We start from the raw sequence: 22,262 nt of genomic DNA, 5'->3' as shown, positions 1-22,262 counted from the left end.
TCAAAACAAATCCAATGAAGAATTACCAGTTTATCTGCCTGACACAGGCCATGAATTCACAAGCACAATACACTCTGATTAATCACATTACCATTGCTCTGTTTGCATAGTTTGATTTAATAAATCCACGAGAAAGGGTTGCGTTTTGAGGTCAGGGCTTTGATTGACAGCTGTCACAATGGTGTGTGTGTGTGTGTGTGTGTGTGAGCCTCCATCTGTGAGATTATTTTTTCAGCTCAAGACATGCAGAACAATGAATCCATCCTGTAAGCTATGTGTGGATAGACAGGAAAGAAAGAAAGAAAGAAAGAAAGAAAGAAAGAAAGAAAGAAAGAAAGAAAGAAAGAAAGAAAAGAAAGGAGTCTGAGCTAAAAATCAAGCAAAACAGAATTAAAAGGAAAAATGAAGAACAAATTAATCAAGAGCAACAGAGCGAGAAAGAGAATTCTTCGAGAAAAAAAAAAAACAAGAGAGTGAAAACGTAAATGCAAGAAAAGTAGATTTCACATAGTAGTTCCAGCTCCTTTCAGCATGTCTGTCAGCATCTCCTAAACATCTGTTTGTTTTAGCAGCCCTTCTGACTGACCATCTGCTGGCTCAGACCTCCCTCACACCAGTGTGTGTTTCCACACTGCATCACCATGATGCTGAGATGGGAGTGGTGGCTTAGCAAAGCAGTAGCACACACTTCTCCTCAAACATCCACACAGTTTGAGCTGTCACACAAATGGAGCGACATTAAATGTTAATACCTATAGAAGGTTAGGGGTCTGTTTTAATCTTTGCCCAAACAAGCAACTTTAACAAATCAGAAGCAAGACAGGACAGCCATTCTGTCCACCACATAACCTAAATATAACACTTCGACAGGATATTCACCATGTGTACTCAATGATTTTTGCCAAGCCGTGCAGCAAATCCAGTTCCTGAAGCCCTCAAAGAAAACACTAGTGTTTAAAGTTCTACTGGGAGGGGAAATGTGAGTTTACTATTGTAGGAATTCAAGTATGCACTGTGTCTCTAAATGCACAAAGCTCGCTTCAGCTCTAAGGCTTGGCATATGGTCGGACCTGACGAAACCAGAGTAAATACGAAGCGGAGACTGCATGCCAAAAAATAAATGTTACCCTTATCTCGCTAGTCTCTCGTTCTCTCCCTTGACTTTCAATCCCCAAACTCTTTCATTCCATCCCTTTCTCTCTCACAAGACAGAGGGCCACCTGTGGAAACAAGACCAAATGTCTAAAGATCCCTGTACTCCAATACCAACAGCTCCACGTCTATCTTGGATCCATCCGGACACACGAGTCAACAGCTTCATTTAGACAATATCAGACTAGAGTCTACCTAGAAGCAATAAAAGACAGAGCCAAGATGCAATAGTCTGACAAGTGGAACATTTACATAGTCCACACAAATACAGTGTTGAAAAAAGGTGAACCTATAATGAGCAAATTTTTTTTGTATTAGTAGTTTCAAATCTAAATTAGATATATTTCTATTCAACAATTCCCTCAACTTTAACAACCATCTTGGATGTTTAATAGACAGCATACCAGGAAAGGCCCTATGAAATACATTTAATTTTTTCCCAAACTTTTTATTTGTTTGTTTTAATTTATCTGGATTCCTTTTTTTTTTTTTTTCAGTTTTAATATTTCTAGACTCTGTTTTAATAATTAAATTTAAAAATATGAATAAAAAATCATGTTTTACCAAGTCCTGTGCTGTCTATTAATTTTCTGGATTCCATTTGAATGGTTTCATTAAATTTTAATAATCAAAATCATCTCTCATTAATTGATTTTATAAATCATTTATTTATTAATATTTTATTTTATTTCTTTTTTTTTCAGAAATACTGTGTTGAGTATTTACATTTTTCTGGTAAATAACTTCTGGTAAATAATTTTTCTGGTAAATATTCCTTAAAAATACTGTTTAAGTAATAATTGTATTATTTGAGGTGGTACTATCATTATATTAATTAATAGGCTATATTTCTGTCATAGTTTATTAAAGTTAAACTGAATTTTTATTTTGACAGGTTGCTGTAAAGACCTTTAAGTTTCTGTTTATATGATATGATATTTTTTTCACAATAGAAATAGTAAAATGTTCACGAAGTGACTCTCAGAGAAGTGCTAGAGATTATGTTTGTGTTCATGTAATTATATATTTTGTATATTAAGGCAGCAGAGGCTAAAACCCTGTGAATGTCACACATGCTTCAGTAATAATTTAACTTTTAATTTATTCACACAGAGACATGTATGCAGGATTCATATTTATTTATTTATTTTTCGGCTTAATATTCACAGATACTAGTCCATGTCACATTTTTATTTATGTTTGCTGACCTACTTTTGATTTATTCACACAAAATGTGGCTAATTCTGTGACATTCCATGCTATACAGTAAATTCCATTCTTATGACTGGATTTCATAATTCAGTCTATGTTTTCCAAAATGCGGAAATCATAGGGTCCTAATACTAGGACTGCATCCAAAAATCGCATACTTCCCTAACATACAGTAGGCGAATGAACAGTATGTGAAAACAGTGGTACTGTATATTTCACAGGATTCATAAAACAGTTGGCGAAAAGCATCCGAAGTACCTACTACTTCTGTCAAGATTCTGAAGTGTGCATCCAATGGACACTTTACTATCCCATGAGGCCCCAATTCAAAATTTGTGAATGATAGTGACGCAATGCAACTAACTCTTGTAAAGCGCATGACAATGACAACATGGTGAACGCAGTACGTCCAGATTACATTAATGCACATTCATATTGTATTCAAAAGAATTACCTACTCTGGGAGTATGTGATTTTGGACACAGCCTACAGAAGGTTTTGGAACTGAGCTAGTACTCTGGTGTCTGATTTGGATTAAGCTGAAGACAGGTCAGACAGACTAACAAAACAGTAGCGGTGCTGAAATATTGCAAAAATAACCACAAAACTGGTCTTAATTAGATCTACAAGGCCAACATCTACCAACCATCTACCATCTATTCTTTGATAGATCGACTTTCAACCTTTAGGAGAAAGACCTGTGAAAAGCCAGTTAAGTGGAGCCAGATAAACCCTTGAGGAACAGCATTACCTTGCGTAGTCTTAGTTGGTGACTACTGGGGGGTCTGTTTTACACACACAGGAGACTTTGTCTTGAGAATGGCCCCTCTCTGCTTCGCCTCTGTAGCATGAAATGGCTTGTTGGAGGAAAACTAGAACTTGGTGTTGCTAACGAGTAAGTAACCTGACACGTACTTGCACTTTTTAGCCGTTTTTTACAATTTCCACTCTCACGGATACATGCTCACTCCGTTTCTTTGCATGAGCAGTGTAGCAGGAAGAGACAGAGGGATATCCGTTCCCAAATACCGCTGCTATATTCGCTGCTATATTCTGCTCCTCCTCTTCTTCTACCTTCTCACACGCTCTGAGTTTCTCCAATCAACTGAAAACCTTCTCGCTTCCTTCACGCCATATGCTCTGGTAAACCCTAAGGTAGGTAATGCGACCTGGTGGGAGTTTTGGTGTGGGTATATGAAATCAGCTCTAATCCATGCTTGCTATACATGATGGTACCAAGATTTCTAGCACTGACCTCCTTCTTCCTGAATGGCTTTTCCAGTTGTTGGCCAAAAACAATCGCAGAGCAGGCATGTTGGCTCAACTCTGCTCCAAAACCCACAAAGGTACATGTTCCCATAACATTACAATCATAAGCGGCTGGATAAAGTCACGTCCCATAGCGTTAGCTGCATTTAGTACGATTCAGTCAGTGGCCCCTACGTAAAAGTTCAAAGTTCACATATTCAAAGATTAAAAGCTTTTTTTTTTGTATTAGAAAGACAAAACAGCTGGTGACTCATTTTTTTTATCTGTTGGTCAGCTGTTCACTCTGTGCCGCCAAGTATGCTTGATTTTGGCTGCAAGAGCAGATATTACAAAAGGTCTCCACATTTTTTGTTGACAACTGAACACTTATCTCTGAATACAAACTTTACACAAAATGTCTTCATGTATTATTCGTAACACTTTTTCCATAGGAGTATTTGTGAATTCTTTCATCCTGCATAAACCAACATTGCGCAGTTTAAATGTTTTGATATACGCCTATTTACACATTCACAGCACCATTAACTCCAGAATATTATCTGTATTTGGAGGCAGAAATGGCAAAAGTAAGCATAAAACGAATATTATTATTGTTGTTGTTATTATTATTATTATTATTATTATTATTATTACTACTGCGACAACGACTACGACTACAAATAATATGATATAATACATTGCAAAAGGTTTGAAAAACAAATTGTGCCAATGAAAAAAAGAACGATTATGCACTTTATTATTATTATTAAATTAATAATAAAAACTGCAAAATAATAATAAAAAAAGTGATAAATTATGGCATAGATAGATAGATAGATAGATAGATAGATAGATAGATAGATAGATAGATAGATAGATAGATAGATAGATAGATAGATAGATAGATAGATAGATAGATAGATAGATAAACGTAAAACAAGAAAAAGAAAAATGTAGAGACGTCAATCAATGTGTCTTAGGTTTCAAGTAAACAGGATGAATTTTGATTACATTTTGACTTTCCTTCATGTCAAAAATTTTATTTTAGAGTGGAAACATTTGTTCTAATAATAACAATCATTCAACAAAATGACTATTTGGGAGTCCAGATTGCTAGCACTGCTATTGTCTTTATACAGCTAGAACTGACAATCCATCCTGTGGCAGATTTCTCCAGTTTCAAATTTGGTTAAATGAAAGAGTCGCTGTCAAGCGCAAGTTCCTGTACGTAATTCAGTCTGGCCCTGAGGAGAGGAGGAAGAGAGAGATGAGAGTGGTTTGGTATTAGCGTGACACCATGTATGCAGGAGGTCCGCGGACAAAGCCAGAAGCCACATCATTGCTCTTCACAGCGTATGCCTTGTGACTGTGTACTGCTCACTCGCTCGCACGCACAAGCAGAAGTGACATACTCTAGACTCATGAAGTGATAATTACAATTTAAGAGGTGCAGGTGACACACAGAAAGCACTCCCATATAAATAACAGTTTCCACCTATACACATCTTCCAGGACATGATATACCCTTAACTGAACTATAACCAACCTTAAAGTCTGTATAAAAATAATTAAAGTGGTATTTGGGTGAGCTTGTCCTATGCAAGTGTAAAAAATATCAGAAAAGTTGCCAAGACTAACAGCTACATTAGCAAAAGACGAATCAAGAAGTCTGGCAATAATGTCACTGTTTTTTTTTTTGTTTTTTTAAATGAGACTAGCTCGTACATTGAGTAGACAGCTGTGTTTAAGAGTCTTGCTTAGCAGCCATTAAAACAGTTTTAAAACATTCATTTTATTTGTCCAAAATGTCACTTTGCTCTGAAATTTATTGTGTGAACTTGTGTTTTCTTTGCTAAAGCTTGACAACCACCAAACACCTGCTATTTATACTGTACGTCTACTTAAATTGTGTAACATGAGCCTGATTGGTAAATTATGAGCATAAAAGTAGGGAGATGAAGGCCAAATAAAGGGATATTTGAGAAAGGCAAAGTAGCAAGGCTATGTGAAGGTAAGGGTAGCAGTCCCAACTTGCCACCAAAAAGAAAATCTACTGGGTAAAAGGGAAAAAAAAATGCTAAAGCAATTTCTACTCAGAAATTGCTAGTAAGTTTTAAAAATAATTACCAAGAAATGGCAATTAACACATTGAATTCATTGTGACATTTTGAAGTTAAATTACTGAAACAGTATTTTCTAGTACAATATACTCTAAGCATTTTTATTTTAAAACAATAATTTTAACAATAATTTGTAATCATTCTCACCCTCGCGCATTCCAAACCTGTATAAGTTTATTTCTTCTGCTTAACACAAAAATTACTTTGTTTTATTTTGATTTCTCGAGTCTGCTAATAGCTTACGGGCTGTAGAAGTCCACTGCATTGGCAGTGTGGCTGCCGCTAATCTCGCTTACATTGCTAATACTCTATTCACACACATTACCATTGTTTCACTGTTACTTGCTTAAATGGCGGATGTGTGTCTACCTTTGAGTGCAGGTGAGGACACATTCAAGCTGCATTCGGTGCAGCTGGAGGCCGTGGAGAAGCAGATCCGCGACCCAGCTGAGAAAGCAGAGAGCGGCGCTGGAAACATCCCGGGCTGATGCTCACAAGTCCGGGGTAAGTATACAGCCCGCTGCTAACACTCCCACCACCTCTACTCCTCTACTGTGTTTCTCTGCACAGCAGCGGAAGACACGAGCCAGGCCCCGGGCGATGACCTCTCCCCCTCCGCCGCCTCCGGTCCTCGAGATCTCCACCCAGAACCGTTTCGCTCCCCTCCGCGAGACGGAACGCGACGCTGTGATTGTCGAAGACTCCATTGCCCGGCACGTCCGTGCTACGTTAGCTGAAGGTAAAGTGCACACTCACTCACTGTTTCCCCGTTGCTCGTGTTCTCGATGTTTCTGCGCAGATACCCGCGATCCTGAAGGGCGACGAGAGCATCGGTGCTGTCGTGCTGCACGCGGGGGTTAATGACACCAAGCTGCGGCAGACGCAGACACTGAAGAGTGACTTCAGGAGCCTGATCGAGACGGTACGCAGCACATCGCCCGCGACGAGCGATTTTTTCTAGAAAAAATCTGATCGGGATTAAACCAGAAAAACGCTAAATAAATTAACAAAAAAGCTTGGGCTCCTAAATATTAGATCACTCGCATCCAAAGCAGTTATTGTAAATGAAATTATCACCGATAATAATTTTGATGTACTCTGCCTGACTGAAACCTGGCTTAAACCAAATTAATATTTTGGTCTAAATGAGTCTACTTCACCAAGCTACTGTTATATACATGAGCCCTGTCAGACTGGTCGTGGCAGCGGTGTGGCAACAACATATAGTGATATTCTCAATGTTACTCAGAAAACAGGATACAGGAGGTTTAACTCATTCAAAATACTTCTGCTTAATGTTACACTGTTAGATATGCAAAACAAAGCTCTCCCATCTCTTGCTCTGGCTACTGTGTATAGACCACCAGGGCCATATACAGATTTCCTAAAAGAATTTGCAGATTTCCTCTCAGATCTATTGGTTAATGTTGATAAAGTGCTAATTGTCGGAGATTTTAACATTCACGTTGATAATACAAATGATGCGTTAGGACTTGCGTTTACTGACCTAATAAACTCTTTTGGAGTCAAGCAAAACGTCACCGGGCCCACTCATCGTTTTAATCATACGCTAGATTTAATTATATCGCATGGAATTGATCTTACCGATATAGATATCGTACCTCAAAGTGATGATGTTACTGATCATTTCCTTGTATCGTGCATGCTGCGTATTACTTAATTTCCTGTAGAGCTGCTTTGCAATGATTTGTATCGTAAAAAGCGCTATACAAATAAACTTGAACTTGAACAAAAGATGATATTTTCTATAATATTAATAACCAAACAGTTTCGGTTCCTATATTGTTCACGGGAACCAAAACATTTTGCTTATTAACATTCTTCAAAATATCTTCTTTGGCATTCCACAGAAGAAAGTAAGTCAGTCATACAGATTTGGAATCATACAAGTAAGTGACTGAATTTCCATTTTTTTATCAGACAGTCCCTTTAAGGACTTTAAAGTTTGTATACTGTATCATTATGTGATCCTCATCGATGCCTGTCCATGTAGAACAGCTTGCCTTGTGTCTGCGTGTGGCAAAGTGGGCGCACACACACACTCACAGATGGCAGCAGTCCAACCCACTGCATGCCGCAGTGCACTTGTGTTATTGTTCTGACAACTCACACATGCTGATTTCCTGTAAGACTTAGATAAGAGCTCACAGAGAGCAGAGAGACAGAAAGCTGTATTTATCCCTAATGTTCCAGCCGGATGTTGCACCTACCTGATTCATATCTAAATTTCTGGAAGCCTGGCTGTGTATGAGGTAAGCGGCGTCTTTATCAGCTCACAGTACAGATTCATTAATCCTGACGCTATGACTCATGCCATTAAAAGGAAACATTTGTGTCATAAATTAATACACACTTGTTTCTCAGCCTCTCTCTCTCACACACATACACACAGTTTTTCTTGGCCTCCAGGATCAAAAGATGATACAACGGTGAAGGAATGCTTCTAAAACTACTGGAAAGTAGGTCTAGCATACTCTTGCCGTTTAGTTTGGACCCGTTTTAATCACAGCTGAGAGCAACAGAAAGGCCATTATACAACACAAAGTGTGGAGTGGTATAAAACGGAACTGTTTAAAGAAAGAACGTGAGGAAGTTGTTGAAAGTTCTAGTTTAAACATTTCTGCCTATATAGATAATAATGTAATAAAAATAATTAATAAAATAATTAAATAAGAATTAAATAAAAAATAATAATTTTTTTTTTTTTAAAAAGGATAAGACAAGGATAAGTTGCTTGTAAAATGCATTAAAAAATAAAAATGCAGTCCTTTTCTAAAAACTTTTTGTTTTGAATAAAATAAAATAAATCTCATTCGGCCAAAGTCATAATGAAAGTTATATGGCCGAACAGCCAAGCACCCCAGTTTACATCTGTGTGACCTTATAAAGCATGCAGAATTTAGGTGGTGTGCAATTCTTTTGCACTTTAAAATGCACATATGTTTTGAGGTGTTTTCAAGTACACTCTATTTCTTCGCTGGTGATTTCATCTGTAATGAGCACATCTAATAAACTACATCTGCTGATGTCTTTCGATCAACAGCCGTTGTATGTGTCACATCAGTTCTGTTTCAGGATCAGTCTGCATTTTTCTGTTCTCAAAGATATAATTATCACCCTGTGATTGTGGACATCCTTGTGTGTACAAGACTGAGCAACAAACAATAAAAAGACACCCATTTGTCTTACACAAAAAAACACGGTCTTTTAAACATTTGAAAAGATCAGAAATATATTCTTTGCAAATATGCAGATGCGTAAATAAAGTAAATGCATAAATAAAAATAAATAAACTTTAACAAATAAAATAGATTTTGTTGTTTGTTATTTATTGTTTAGCTAGTTTCCAAGGCAACATTTCTAATTTTCATTTAGTTTATTTAAATAAATTTTTGTTCATTTAATCTAAAATAACTAAAACTGAAATAAAAAAAGACAAAAAACAGATAAATTACTGCAACTTTAAATACACTGAACAAAATTATAAACGCAACACTTTTGTTTTTGCCCCCATTTTTCATGAGCTGAACTCAAAGATCTAAGACTTTCTCTATGTACACGAAAGGCCTATTTCTCTCAAATATTGTTCACAAATCTGTCTAAATCTGTGTTAGTGAGCACTTCTCCTTTGCCGAGATAATCCATCCACCTCACAGGTGTGGCATATCAAGATGCTGATTAGACACCATGGTTATTGCACAGGTGTGCCTTAGGCTGGCCACAATAAAAGGTCACTCTAAATTGTGCAGTTTTATCACACAGCACAATGCCACAGATGTCGCAAGTTTTGAGGGAGAGTGCAATTGTCATGCTGACAGGAATGTCCACCAGAGATGACGCCCGTGAATTGAGTGTTCGGTTCTCTACCATAAGCCATCTCCAAAGGCGTTTCAGAGAATTTGGCAGTACATCCAACCGGCCTCACAACCGCAGACCACGTGTAACCACACCAGCCCAGGACCTCCACATACAACATCTTCACCTCCACGATCGTCTGAGACCAGCCACCTGGACAGCTGCTGCAACAATCGGTTTGCATAACCAAAGAATTTCTGCACAAACTGTCAGAAACCATCTCAGGGAAGCTCATCTGCATGCTCGTCATTCCTCATCGGGGTCTCGACCTGACTGCAGTTTGTCGTCGTAACCGACTTGAGTGGGCAAATGCTCACATTCGATGGCGTCTGGCACTTTCGAGAGGTGTTCTCTTCACGGATGAATCCCGGTTTTCACTGTTATGGTATGGGCAGGCGGTTATGGTATGGGCAGGCGTATGTTATGGACAACGAACACAGGTGCATTTTATTGATGGCATTTTGAATGCACAGAGATGCCATGACAAGATACTGAGGCCCATTGTTGTGCCATTCATCCACGACCATAACCTCATATTGCAGCATGATAATGCACGGCCCCATGTTGCAAAGATCTGTACACAATTCCTGGAAGCTGAAAACATCCCAGTTCTTGCATGGCCAGCATACTCACCGGACATGTCACCCATTGAGTATGTTTGGGATGCTCTGGATCGGCCTATACGACAGCGTGTTCCAGTTCCTGCCAATATCCAGCAACTTCGCACAGCCATTGAAGAGGAGTGGACAACCTGATCAACTCTATGCGAAGGAGATGTGTTGCACTGCGTGAGGAAAATGGTGGTCACACCAGATACTGACTGGTTTTCGGACCCCCCCTGGATCCCCCCAATACAGTAAAACTGCACATTTTAGAATGGCCTTTTATTGTGGCCAGCCTAAAGCCGGGCTCACACTGTGCGATTTTTAATAATCTTTTGCGATTGCTGCTTGTCACACTGTACGAACATGATCCCCATGTCAGGCTGTAGGATCTCAGTTGTCTTAATGTCAGACTGTACGACAGTCAAGACGCGATAAAAACGGACGTACTCAAGAAGACTTGTCCGGAGTTTTACGTCATCAATACGTGACCCGCGTTCTCTCGCTATAATGGTAGCTAGCAAACAACAGCAACGTGTAGCGTTAGTTTTATTAATTACATGCCTTGATGTTAAAAAAAACAAAAAACTAAAAAGACGACGTGTGTGGAGCAAGTCATGGCTGGGCAAAAGAGGACTTTATGGACTTCCAGTTCTACAGAGCGAACTTGAGGTAATTTTGTTATTCGAGTTTAAACATCCTGCCCCTTAATAAATAAACTTTAAGTAAACTTTACGTTGTACATATATTGTTTTTTACAAATAATGAATGGTTTGAAGTTGTCGCGCTAATTGCGTCATCAAGTTCAGTGCTCCTATTGGTTCTTGGTTTGACGGTCGTCGTAGGAGATGTCACACTGCAGGAAAGTGTCTGAAATCTTCTGACACTGCCAGAATTTAATCGGAGGAAAAAATTGATCGCAACGGCCATTAATCGGCTGTCGGTGAACATGTCAAACCAGCGATCTAGACAACCGATTTTAGCCTAGGATTATAGGAATCTTTTAGGATGTTAGGATTTTCAAAATTTGTCTCAGACAAACAAATCGTGGCCAAAATCGCACAGTGTGAGCCGGGCTTAAGGCACACCTGTGCAATAATCATGCTGTCTAATCAGTATCTTGATATGCCACACCTGTGAGGTGGATGGATTATCTCGGCAAAGGAGAAGTGCTCACTAACACAGATTTAGACAGATTTGTGAACAATATTTGAGAGAAATAGGCCTTTTGCGGAAATAGAAAAAGTCTTAGATCTTTGAGTTCAGCTCAAGAAAAACGGGGGAAAAACAAGTGTTGCGTTTATAATTTTGTTCAGTGTAAAAAAAATTTATGAAAAACAAAAATATAAATAAACTATAATAATATCTGAAGTACACTAAAATAACACTGATAATACCCGTTTAATTCCTTAAGCATCTTTAACCAACTTTTCTTCAAAATGTTGCAGAGTATTTGAACTGAACGAGAAAACTGACTATGGAAAATCGTTTATGAAGCAGTCTAAAACCTACTATAAACACCCCTTGGGGCAACAGCAAGAACAAAACTCATAATACAACACAAAAACACACTAAATTGACCTTATATGGATAGAAGCATTTGTAAACAGGTATATCAAAAACATAAGCATAATAACCCAAATTTAACCCACTTCCTCTTCCTGTTTGATATTAAAGATGAAATGAATGACAGGTGAAATCAATGAAAGCGTCACTGGTGTTTAAAACTACACATCTGATGGAAAATCCATTTCCTACAGGAAGAGCCTGAATGTCAATAAACCACAGATAGTTTCAGTGCACGGTATCTGTTTTGAGCCTGAATTGTGAGGGAGAGAGACAGCTTACTTTGAATTAGACACATCTGTGAAAACATGGCTCTCTATCACCACAGACATGTTTTATTAACAAGTGTTCTCTCAATAGCGATCAATCTGGGGCGTCTCACACGTGTTGCCCTCATGTGCTCTGACCTCAGGAGGGTGGGCCACCTCGGCTGTCCAGGGATCAAGTGTATGTTAGAAAGAGACCTTTTTATGATTGACACAATATTGCCCAAAGTAGACTGAACGGATCACGGGATATTTGAAATGTGAATGGCGTATGATATTGTCTGAGAAGGGTGAATCAGAAAGAATCTGAATAGCTGTTGAACCCTCCTGTCTTTCTCAATCATAGAGAAATACTCATTCCCGCCAATGTAAATACATCAGGCTCACAGCCCCAGGTCTTAAGTCGTGAGGTGGCAGCAGCAAAGACTGCTTGAGCTCCAGATTAATCCAGGATTAGCCCCGGGGTCAGAGTCACTGGCCTCGACCTGAGCAGAATCAGGAAGCAGGTATTGCAGAAACAAAGTGGCATTACTGCAAGGAATTCCAATGAGGATTCCAAGTGAAAAATGAAATAGAAAAAGGGAAAGTACACTACATTGTTCAAAGTCAGTAAGATTTAGAGGTCAGCAAGGGTCAGTAAAATTTTTATCTTTTTAAAAGAATACATGTATTCAGCAAGGTTGCATTAAATTGATCAAAAATGACAATTACTGTACGATGTTACAAAACATTTCTATTTTAAATAAATGCTGTTTTTCTGAAATTTCTAATCAAAGAATCCTGAAAAAATAAGGATATTACAAATATTAAAATATGCAAAAAATATTTTTGAACAGTAAATCAGTATATTAGAATGATTTCTGAAGTATCATGTGACATTGAAGACTAGAGTAATGATGCTCAAAATTCAGCTTTAATAAATTGCATTTTAATATATATTTAAACATAAAATATATTTAAAAATAGCAATTATATTTCACTGTATTTTTGATCGATTAAATATCCTTGATGAGCATTAAAAATACTTCTTTCAAAAACATTACACAAAAAACAAACCTTCAACCCCAAACTTTTTAACAGTAGTGTATATTCAAAAGAGTAAAGACATACTCGCATGGTTTTTACAGAATATACATTATTTCAAATACGGCAGCTGTTTTAAATTGGTGCCTAATAGTTAAGTAAATAATATTCTTAAATGATGACAATTTGAGATTCAGGCAGCAAAAGGACTTACTCTGAAACAAAATCATGGTGAACATAGTTTGATTGCCTATTATTGGTCTTCTGAGACTACAGGCCACCCTCATTTCGTTTACACACTGCCAAAACCTATATACGCTTTCATCGTATCAGTAAGAAGATGTTTGACTTGGCCTGGACCAGAAGGAAATTCAAATTCACCAAAAATGTTCCACTTCACTGACACTTGTTATTATTAAAGAACAGCATTTTGTAGACGGCGCTGGAAGGGTTGAGCCCCAATAAGATCTCAAAACAAAAACGTGAGGAAAGGGTTTGATTTAATTTGACATACTTTTTCCATTCAGGTGTCCAGCGTGACATACTAATATAGCTTTGAATGTGACATGAGAGTCCAGGGAAGTTTTGCACTTATGAGAAAAACAGATGTCTGCACCATAGTCCCGTATTAAAACGGCCGCCACAGGCAGAATTGCTACATCATCCTTGAAACGAAAACAATGCCCTCCTTAAATAAACACCAGCGCTAAAAATGACCTGGGGAAAATGGGAATTGAGGAGAAGCGCTTCGTCAGCGACACAGAAGGATTTTCAAAGTTCTGAACGACTAAGACCAGCAGGTTTTCCCCAAAAGTTCCTGTCTGTATCCTGTGACGTGTCGACGGCTAATTTACAGTCACGGACATCCAGGAAGGTGATCTCTAGTGGCCCTGGAGGTGATGGGAAATGGCCTATGTACACCCTGGTGAGAGCGTCAGAAAGCTCGGCTATCACGTCAGAGGTGAAGGGGTCACGGTTTGGCAGAGGTGGCTGTGGAATTGTTCCTCTGTTTCCTCTGAGGCAGACGGAAAGGAATGCCAAAACTGACAGAAGCCACTGTGAATGATCTCTATCCTTCGGTTTACCGCCCGCTGTGGGGTCTCTATAGTGCTGCCTCAGTGCTTGTCACTCCAACCTATGGGACCTGAAGAGTCTGTATGACTGTCGCTTTTGTAAACGGAAAAGATTACATATAGAAGTGAGTCTTTTCACACCGTGCATCCTATAAGACCTATAAGAGCCAATGCATGAGAGAAAGCCAGCATTGGTGTTCAATTTGGCAGACGCTTTGGATGCGATCTGGGCTGCATATGTTCCGTTTCCCAGGCCAGACAGGAAGGAAGCGGGATTAGGATTGAGTCAACACGTTCATCTATTTTGCTCAGTCGCTCTTCCTCTCTGTTTACGCAAGCGCTCATCTGAGAGGGAGGCGATTAGCTGCAGACAAACAGAATCAAGGTTTGGTGCGCCACACGTTCACCCGGCACCCCACACGCACTCTCCCATGGGAATAAAATGGCAGATGGTTAACCCTTTCAGGACAGGTTCTGTCACCATGGGAGGGACCTTATTCTGAGGGAGAGTGGGATGCACAGGGGTCCCTGCTGATGAGCCTAGTAAAATGACCAGCTCAAATGTGACCCTGGACAACAAAACCAGTAATAAGTGTAAATTTTTCGAAATTGAGATTTATACATCATCTGAAAGCTGAATAAATAATCTATCCATTTATGTATGGTTAGGATAGGACAATATTTGGCCGAGATACAACTATTTGAAAATCTGGAATCTGAGGGTGCAAAAAAATCTAAATACTAAGAAAATCGCCATTAAAGTTGTCCAAATAAAGTTCTTAGCAATGCATATTACTAATCAAAAATGAAGTTCTGATATATTTACAGTAGGACATTTACAAAATATCTTAATGGAACATGATCTTCACTCAATATCCTAATGATTTTTGGCATAAAAGAAAAATCAATAATTTTGACCCATACAATATATTTTTGGCTACAGCTACAAATATTCCCCAGCGACTTAAGACTGGTTTTGTGGTCCAGGGTCACAAATACTCTAAGAATTGCCTGTGTTAACTTGCTTCAAGAAAGGCCAAGACTGATGCAAGATCTGTCCAATGAGGGAGGGAAAATTTATATAATCTTATGCTATAAGTCTCTTTTACAGTCATAATTTGATACCTAGTTCACCTAAAAATGAACATTTTGTAATTTTTTATTCACCCTAATGTCCTAAATGTTTATTTTTCACAACATAAAAATAACACAATGTTTCTTTAGATGTTGATGTTGGCCATCTAAAAAAAGCTAGGATTCTCTACATTCGATCATTTCTATAAAATAAAAATAAAATGCATTAACAGATAAATTAATCAATAGAAAAATGACAAAGACCAAAAAGCTAAAACAGTTCATAAAAAAAAATAATAAAGTAAAAACAAAATGAATATAAAAAATGCATAAAAATGAATGAATAAATAAATACATTAAAATAAATTAATAAATAAAACAAATGAATACAAAAATGAATTCAAACAACTCAAAATTAATTAAATGAATGCAAACAAGGCAATGCTTAATTTATCTATTTGGGAAATCACCGAGTAACACACATGAACAGAGTTTGAGCTGCCTGGGAAAGATCTGTTATCCTGAATGCACTGCATTTGCATATTGTCAAACACATTCCTCATTTTAATAACTTAGTTCCTTCAGTTTCATGTCTTTAACAGTCACTTATGGCTAATTTACTTATACATTATCAAACGCTGATAGATTCTGACACCTGGATCCATACCAGGATTCTGTCCACTTTGAAAAAAGAACTGGAAACTGAAAGGAAGGAAGTAGGGCAAGATAAAGCAGATAGTAAGTAAAGGAGACTGAGATCTGGGGTTAAAGGGTTTCACTGAGCTGATTTAGTGACTCCCTGTTTGCTGGTAATTGGCAGAGAGAGAGATTACCAACAACATGACCATGACATTGGCAAAAAATAAAAATAAAAGGCCAAGATCCATCCCAGAACAGTGCACAAACAGAAAAGTGCATGAATATTGAACATAAAACATATTTCCACACAGAAAGTGGTTCAAGTGGTTGTCACTCTCACTCAAAAGAAGACAGCTGAACCCCTTCCAACTCCAAAAGCCAATTATAATCAGCAAGCCTGTATTAAACACTCTTGTTTGAGGGAGAGCAGAGCAGAGCCTGAAAGAAACGACGAAAAGAGAACCATTTAAATTACAGGTATGGAAAAATTTTGCCCTATGAATAGTTTACAGTATTGCAGGAGAATGAGGTAACCATGCAATCAGACCTGGCTTGGAAGGTAACTGTCAGATGATTTACAACCCAAACCTTGCCAACTTCAAGACACAATGTTGAACAAATACTTCTTCGCATAAGAAATGATGTGTTGCATTAGGGTCCACCCTCAGGAAGAGAGCTTGCTGGCTCATCTACAGTTTGAAGATTAGTAGGAAAGAGAGTGCATGACATCTTGAAACGTTCTTCTGGTTACCATCATTTCATAATGTACACTATGTAGGGTGGAATGAGTAATGAGCAATTTAACGTATATAAACTTAAATAAAACAATATTTGAAACTCATAAAACGTTGAGTGAATGTAATGTCAGTTAGCAGCTGTGCGGCATATCGATCCAGGTGATTCATTCACAAGAACATGAACACTCATTTGTCTTTGTTTAAATAACAGCCAAACTGCATTTGCAGAAAGTCGTTACGGAGCGCTACAATTCACTTTCCTGTTGTTTTAAATCCAGCTGGGTGGCTTAAGAGTCATTCAAGGTTTTTAAAAGCTGGTTTGATCAATGATATGTAAGTCCATGACATTTTTTTATTTAATCGATGCAATTCCCCAGAGCTTAAACTGGACTTGTTGAACTCATTTTATGTTCTCGCCCAGAAACTCTGAATTGATATTGATTTACCATGGTGCTACACCATCGATTAAGGGGCCTATGTTTTCTTTTTTCATAATGATCAATAAAGGACCTTTAGCTTGATTATAACTTAAGTGAGCCAGGTGACAGTCTATTAGCGTACCACAACCAGCTATGGTGGAAGTTAGAAAACATTTCACAATGCAGCATACTTTTTCAGCTAAAAAAAATACCCACATGAATTTCCATGCTGGTTTATGCTGGTCCAGCAGGAGGACCATTGCCAAAAATGTTAGTTAACCACCACAGTCTTTCTGGTTAATCTGGTTAACCAAGGTTAATGCTGTGGGAACAAAGGTTCGTCCAAACAGACAGAGTCTTCAGATAAATTCCTGCAACGACACACTCCATGCGAGTCTCTCATTGTGCTTTAGATACACAAAGCATCCCGATTAGCTTCCAGCAGGAAGGAGGTCATAGGGTTATCATAGCAATGCATTCATACATCTAGTAGAAAGGGAGGGTCACAGACTGTCCAACCTTGTTCAGTGATAGCACACCCACACTTAAACCTCATCATCTTGCACCGCTGTCTGCTGCATATAAACAGGCTCCATCTTTAACTTAAGCTCTAGATAACACTGCATCAGCCAGAATACACTGTGCCGCTATCAATGCAAGTGCCAAACAAAGCCAGAGAAAAATGAGAGGACTACAACGAGACCATGATGTTAAAATTGTATCATTATGCCCTTGATGCCCCCCCACCCCCTCCCAATATGACCAAGTTCATCTCTGACACAGTTTGCTGTTGGCATAATGGACTCTCGCATGAGTTGTCTGATACAAAAGAGGATTTGGCAGTTGCTATTGATTTTCTAAAAAGAAATGCAATGCAAAAAGCAATACTCTTGATTTCCACAGGCCAGTAAACATGAGTGGATTGCTGTTGTTTGCTGAGGATTGTATTTTGACAGCAACACAAACATATCCACTTTCATTATATTAATATTTCAAACTATGAGCTTAGAATCAGAAATATTGAAGCTGAAATGCATAAAAAAAGCATAAACCACACACACAAAATGAAATGCATAAAACATACATGCTCTTATTTGTGAGGTAGCATTTCTGTAATCATATGAGAGCAATATAATCTACTTTATCCTTAAACTAAAACCCAAAGACTTGTTGCTTGGACTTAAAATCATTCCAGCATGAATCCTGATCTCTGCATGAACACCTCTCACATTTGTTTTTTTATATCTTGTGGTTTTTCAGGAAAGTTTGGATAGGTACAGTATATGCTCCAAATACACTAAAAATCCAAGGCCCACACTATAGCATATGGTTTTATAGCATTGAGGATTTCAGGCCTTCTCATGAAGTTTAACCACAATTGCAGCAGCTCATTGGATGAATGTCACAAAACATATCCAGGTCATTTAACCACAAAATCTAAACAACAAAAGATATATTTGGCCAAAAGAAAATCCCTTGAAAATAATGTCACAATGCAAAAGATTTGCCAAAAAATATAAAAGTAAAAGTATAAAACATTAAGCACATGAATTTACACAGGATATTATTATGAAACATACTACCATTATATTTGTTTATTTATTTATGCATTCATGGTAATGAATTAATTTTAGAATTAATTAATTTTAAAAGAGAAGAAATGCAGTGAAAATGTGGAGAAAAAAAAAATGAAGCAAAATTTAATTTCTTATGTCTGGGGAATGAAATTTGACCTAGAAATGTTCACATGCACATCCCATACAAGAAACAACTTTATTCTAGACTAGATTTCTTTGTCTTAAATGATAGTCTTTTTTACGCTCCAGTGAGATTTGGATACCTAACAAGCCCCATTCATCCCACAGAAGTGCACTTACAGGTCTGTTCTCAGGAGAGGGAAGCTGAGAAGAGCTAGCTCTCATCCATCATCAGAGGTTTGCCCGGATTAACCAGGCCTCATAACTTCCCAATGCCGAACAGTGGTGTAAACCTTCCCTCCCTGCCTTTTATCATCCGAATCCCAACCATCCATTCTCCATATCAGTCATTAGGAATAGCCTTGGGTTGACCTCACACTTCCAATTAATAACAAAAGAATAAGTCAACACCACCTTCTTAAAGTGCATGCACAGACAAGCGGTTTCATGCAGATCTAATCTATTAGCCAAGGTGCAAAGGGAATAGAATGCTACTTACTGTATGAAAAACAGGACAGAAAGAAACATGTAGGAGGACAGGGTGTCCGCATAAAAAAATACAGTTCCCTGGACTCATTACAGGAACACAAAACTGGAAGCCTACAGTACAATCTCAAGTGAACATGACATCAATTCAGCATTCATTTTTAAAGATTACCTCTCCAGTATAGAGATTTTGAATCATATATAGCCAGTGTTGGGGAGTAGTTAACTACAAGTAGCGACGCTACTAACTTAACTACATTTTTCAGTAGCTTGGCAGTAGCTCAGTTGCTTTTTAAACAGTGTAGCTTTTCCAGTAGCTAACTACTTTTTGCAGCAAGTAGCGGTGTAGCGCGAGCAAAAGCTACATTGCGTTTTGTCCAGCCTGCGCGAATCAGCACGATGCAAGGATATTCATGTTAGATTACAAACTCATTTTTTGCCATTACCGCCACCTGTTGTTTAATCACGCATCTTGCAGCTAACGGTTCACTGACGTACAGAAGTGGGTTGACACACCCATATTATCCATGATGGAGCAAGACGTGGCGGCAGATTTGGAGGATGGAGAAACAACTAACGTTAATTACCCATGGCCTTATTTGTCCAAGTTCATGTCTCTCAAAGAAACGACAAGTAAAGGTTACACTTTTTGTTACAGTCTGAGATATTTGAGTGTTGTGTGTAATAAAACAATACTCTTTGAAATCATAATTGTATTGCATTGTTTTAAACACTAAATATTTTACTTAAAACATTCCTCAGACACTTATTCAGTTATTTATAATATACGTTGTTCAAAAAAATCTAAAGTAGTTTCAATGTAGCTAGCTACTTTTTGATAGTAACTTGTAGTGTAGCTAACTACTTTTCCAAAAGGGTAGCTTGACTGTAGTTTAACTATTTTAACTTACGAGTAGCTTGTAGCTTGTCAAACTACAGTTTCAGAGTAGCTTCCCCAACACTGTATATAGCCAATGTATAGGCTATGCACCTCCATTCAGTTGGTATGATGTTTTAATGACTGCTTCAAAAGTGTCTTATGCTCACAAAGGCTGCATTTTTTATTTTTTATTTTATTCCTGTGAATTTTCAGCATCATTATTCCAGTCTTCAGTGTCATATGATCATTCAGAAATCATTTTAATATGCCGATTTGCTCCAAGAAAATGTGAATGTCTTTACTGTCACTTTTGATCAAAGCAATACATTTAAAATTTTGTATTAAATGTTTGAATTGGAAAACTTAAGCCAAAATGTGCTAATATTGTAATATCAGCCTAATTTAAATATCACCCTAATATTAGCCAATCAGACCAATAACAATTATTTTGAAATATATATATTACATTGCTAATAAATTGTATTCTTTAATTTCATAAAGTTCCTCCTGTCCACCAAAATCTCTATTTATTTATTGCAGCTATATATTTAACATTTGAATCAACTGAATTCAACCTTCCGCCTCCAGGAACATCCAACCACAGTTGGGACTGTCGGATATCGGGCCCAGAATACCTCCCTCAACTCATAAACTTCCAGCCCCTGAGGCTCAGGTCTCACACATTTTGGATGAAAGATAAACAGCGAATGGAAAGAGTGACAGTCCAATAAATTAACACCCATCTAAAAAGGTCATTTATCTTTACCATCTCTCCCCTACCAGCCATCTCAACCCTCACAAAGCCTCCAACCTGTCAGAGCTCATTCCAGTTACGTATGACTGACAGATGAAACGCCCAATCACACTTGACTGGCAGGCAGGACATCCTAAACCATGACCTAACGGTTGACCTCTCACCTCTAGCAGTCAGGTTGCTAGACGGCCATAAGATGAAGACATGAGATACTGCTGTCCCGCCCCCCACATATTCTGAGTTAGCGTCTCGGTTAACAGATAAACACGTGAATTTTTCCACCAAGCTAACCATCTCCAGGGTCTTAGCTTCATCCTTTAAGTAGCAAAGACTTAAGCCAACTTTACACCTAGGTGATCGTCTTAAAAGGAAACCATCATCAAGTCAGTATGTGGTATATTAAAAACAACGAATAAGAGGCTTCATAATAAAAGTGAACCACGGTATATAATGAAGTACCTATGACTAAGAAACTCTAAAGCCCATTGAGTTCCAGTGGAGGGGAAAATGAGCGTTGTTCCTAAATCTTGGAGGCAAAGATCTCTCTATCTGGGTCTCTGGTCACGGTTGAGCAAGATCAAGTGAAGAAGAACCTCCCTTTTTCTCACACTCCTTTGTGGCTCCAAGTTTTTGAGAATTAAGCATAAAATAAGCGTAACCGGCTCCATTGAGAATGCCCCCTTGTCCAGCGAACGAGATTAATGAAATTCCCACACAGTGCCAAAGCGAACAAATACCTAGCATCACTGAGTTAGCCATTAATATGGCTTGTTATTGTTCGCATTATTTTTACCACAAAATGGCGAAACCCTCATAAAAGCTCATAAATTTCCATCACAACAGTAATATTGAGAGGCCACGTCGAGGTAACTTCTCTGATTACTGTCAAACTGATTACTGTTAAGACTAAATTTGAATCCGTTTCTAATAACAGCCATCTACTGCAACTGAAAACTTACCTAATTTGACTTGAAATTATCAAATTGTGGAGTTACGTTTTGTGTGCAAAACCCCAAATCTTCCAAGTAATTTTCTTTTGCAACATCAGCAAAGCTACCTGCAGAGTTGGCATGTAATCGGTCTTACTCTTTTAATGTGACTTCTCAGCTACATCCAAATTTTGAATACCTTTCTAATAATGGCCATCTATTTCAACTGAAACCTAACCAAATTTGACTTAAAATTCACAGTTTGTGGAGTAACTTTTTGTGCATGAAACCCCAAATCTCCCAAGTAATTTCCTATCGCAATATCAGCAAATCTGCCTGCAGCGTTGGCATGTAATCTATCTTACTCTTTTCATGTTAACATCTCGGCTACATCCTTCAGTCAAGATAGCAGAGCTCAAAGTGGAAGCTTCTCTTTCTCTGGGTAATATGCTAATCTGATTTGGGAGAGATTCAATGATGTTTTCCTACTTGTTTGTTGTGTTTTGCTA

At 38.0% G+C, this 22,262-nt stretch overlaps 1 protein-coding gene across 2 annotated transcripts in view; it reads right to left on the bottom strand.

The window, feature by feature from the left end:
• The window catches only part of LOC306856815 (semaphorin-3F-like), a 66,913-nt gene that overhangs the window by 27,360 nt on the left and 17,291 nt on the right, over positions 1-22,262 (bottom strand). The gene's annotated exons all lie outside the window — the stretch shown is intronic.

Source organism: Barbus barbus (assembly GCF_936440315.1).
Source record: "Barbus barbus genome assembly, chromosome: 37".
Taxonomy (NCBI): domain Eukaryota; kingdom Metazoa; phylum Chordata; class Actinopteri; order Cypriniformes; family Cyprinidae; genus Barbus; species Barbus barbus.
Note: the sequence above shows the minus strand (reverse complement) of the source record. Positions and strands in the feature narration are given on the sequence as shown.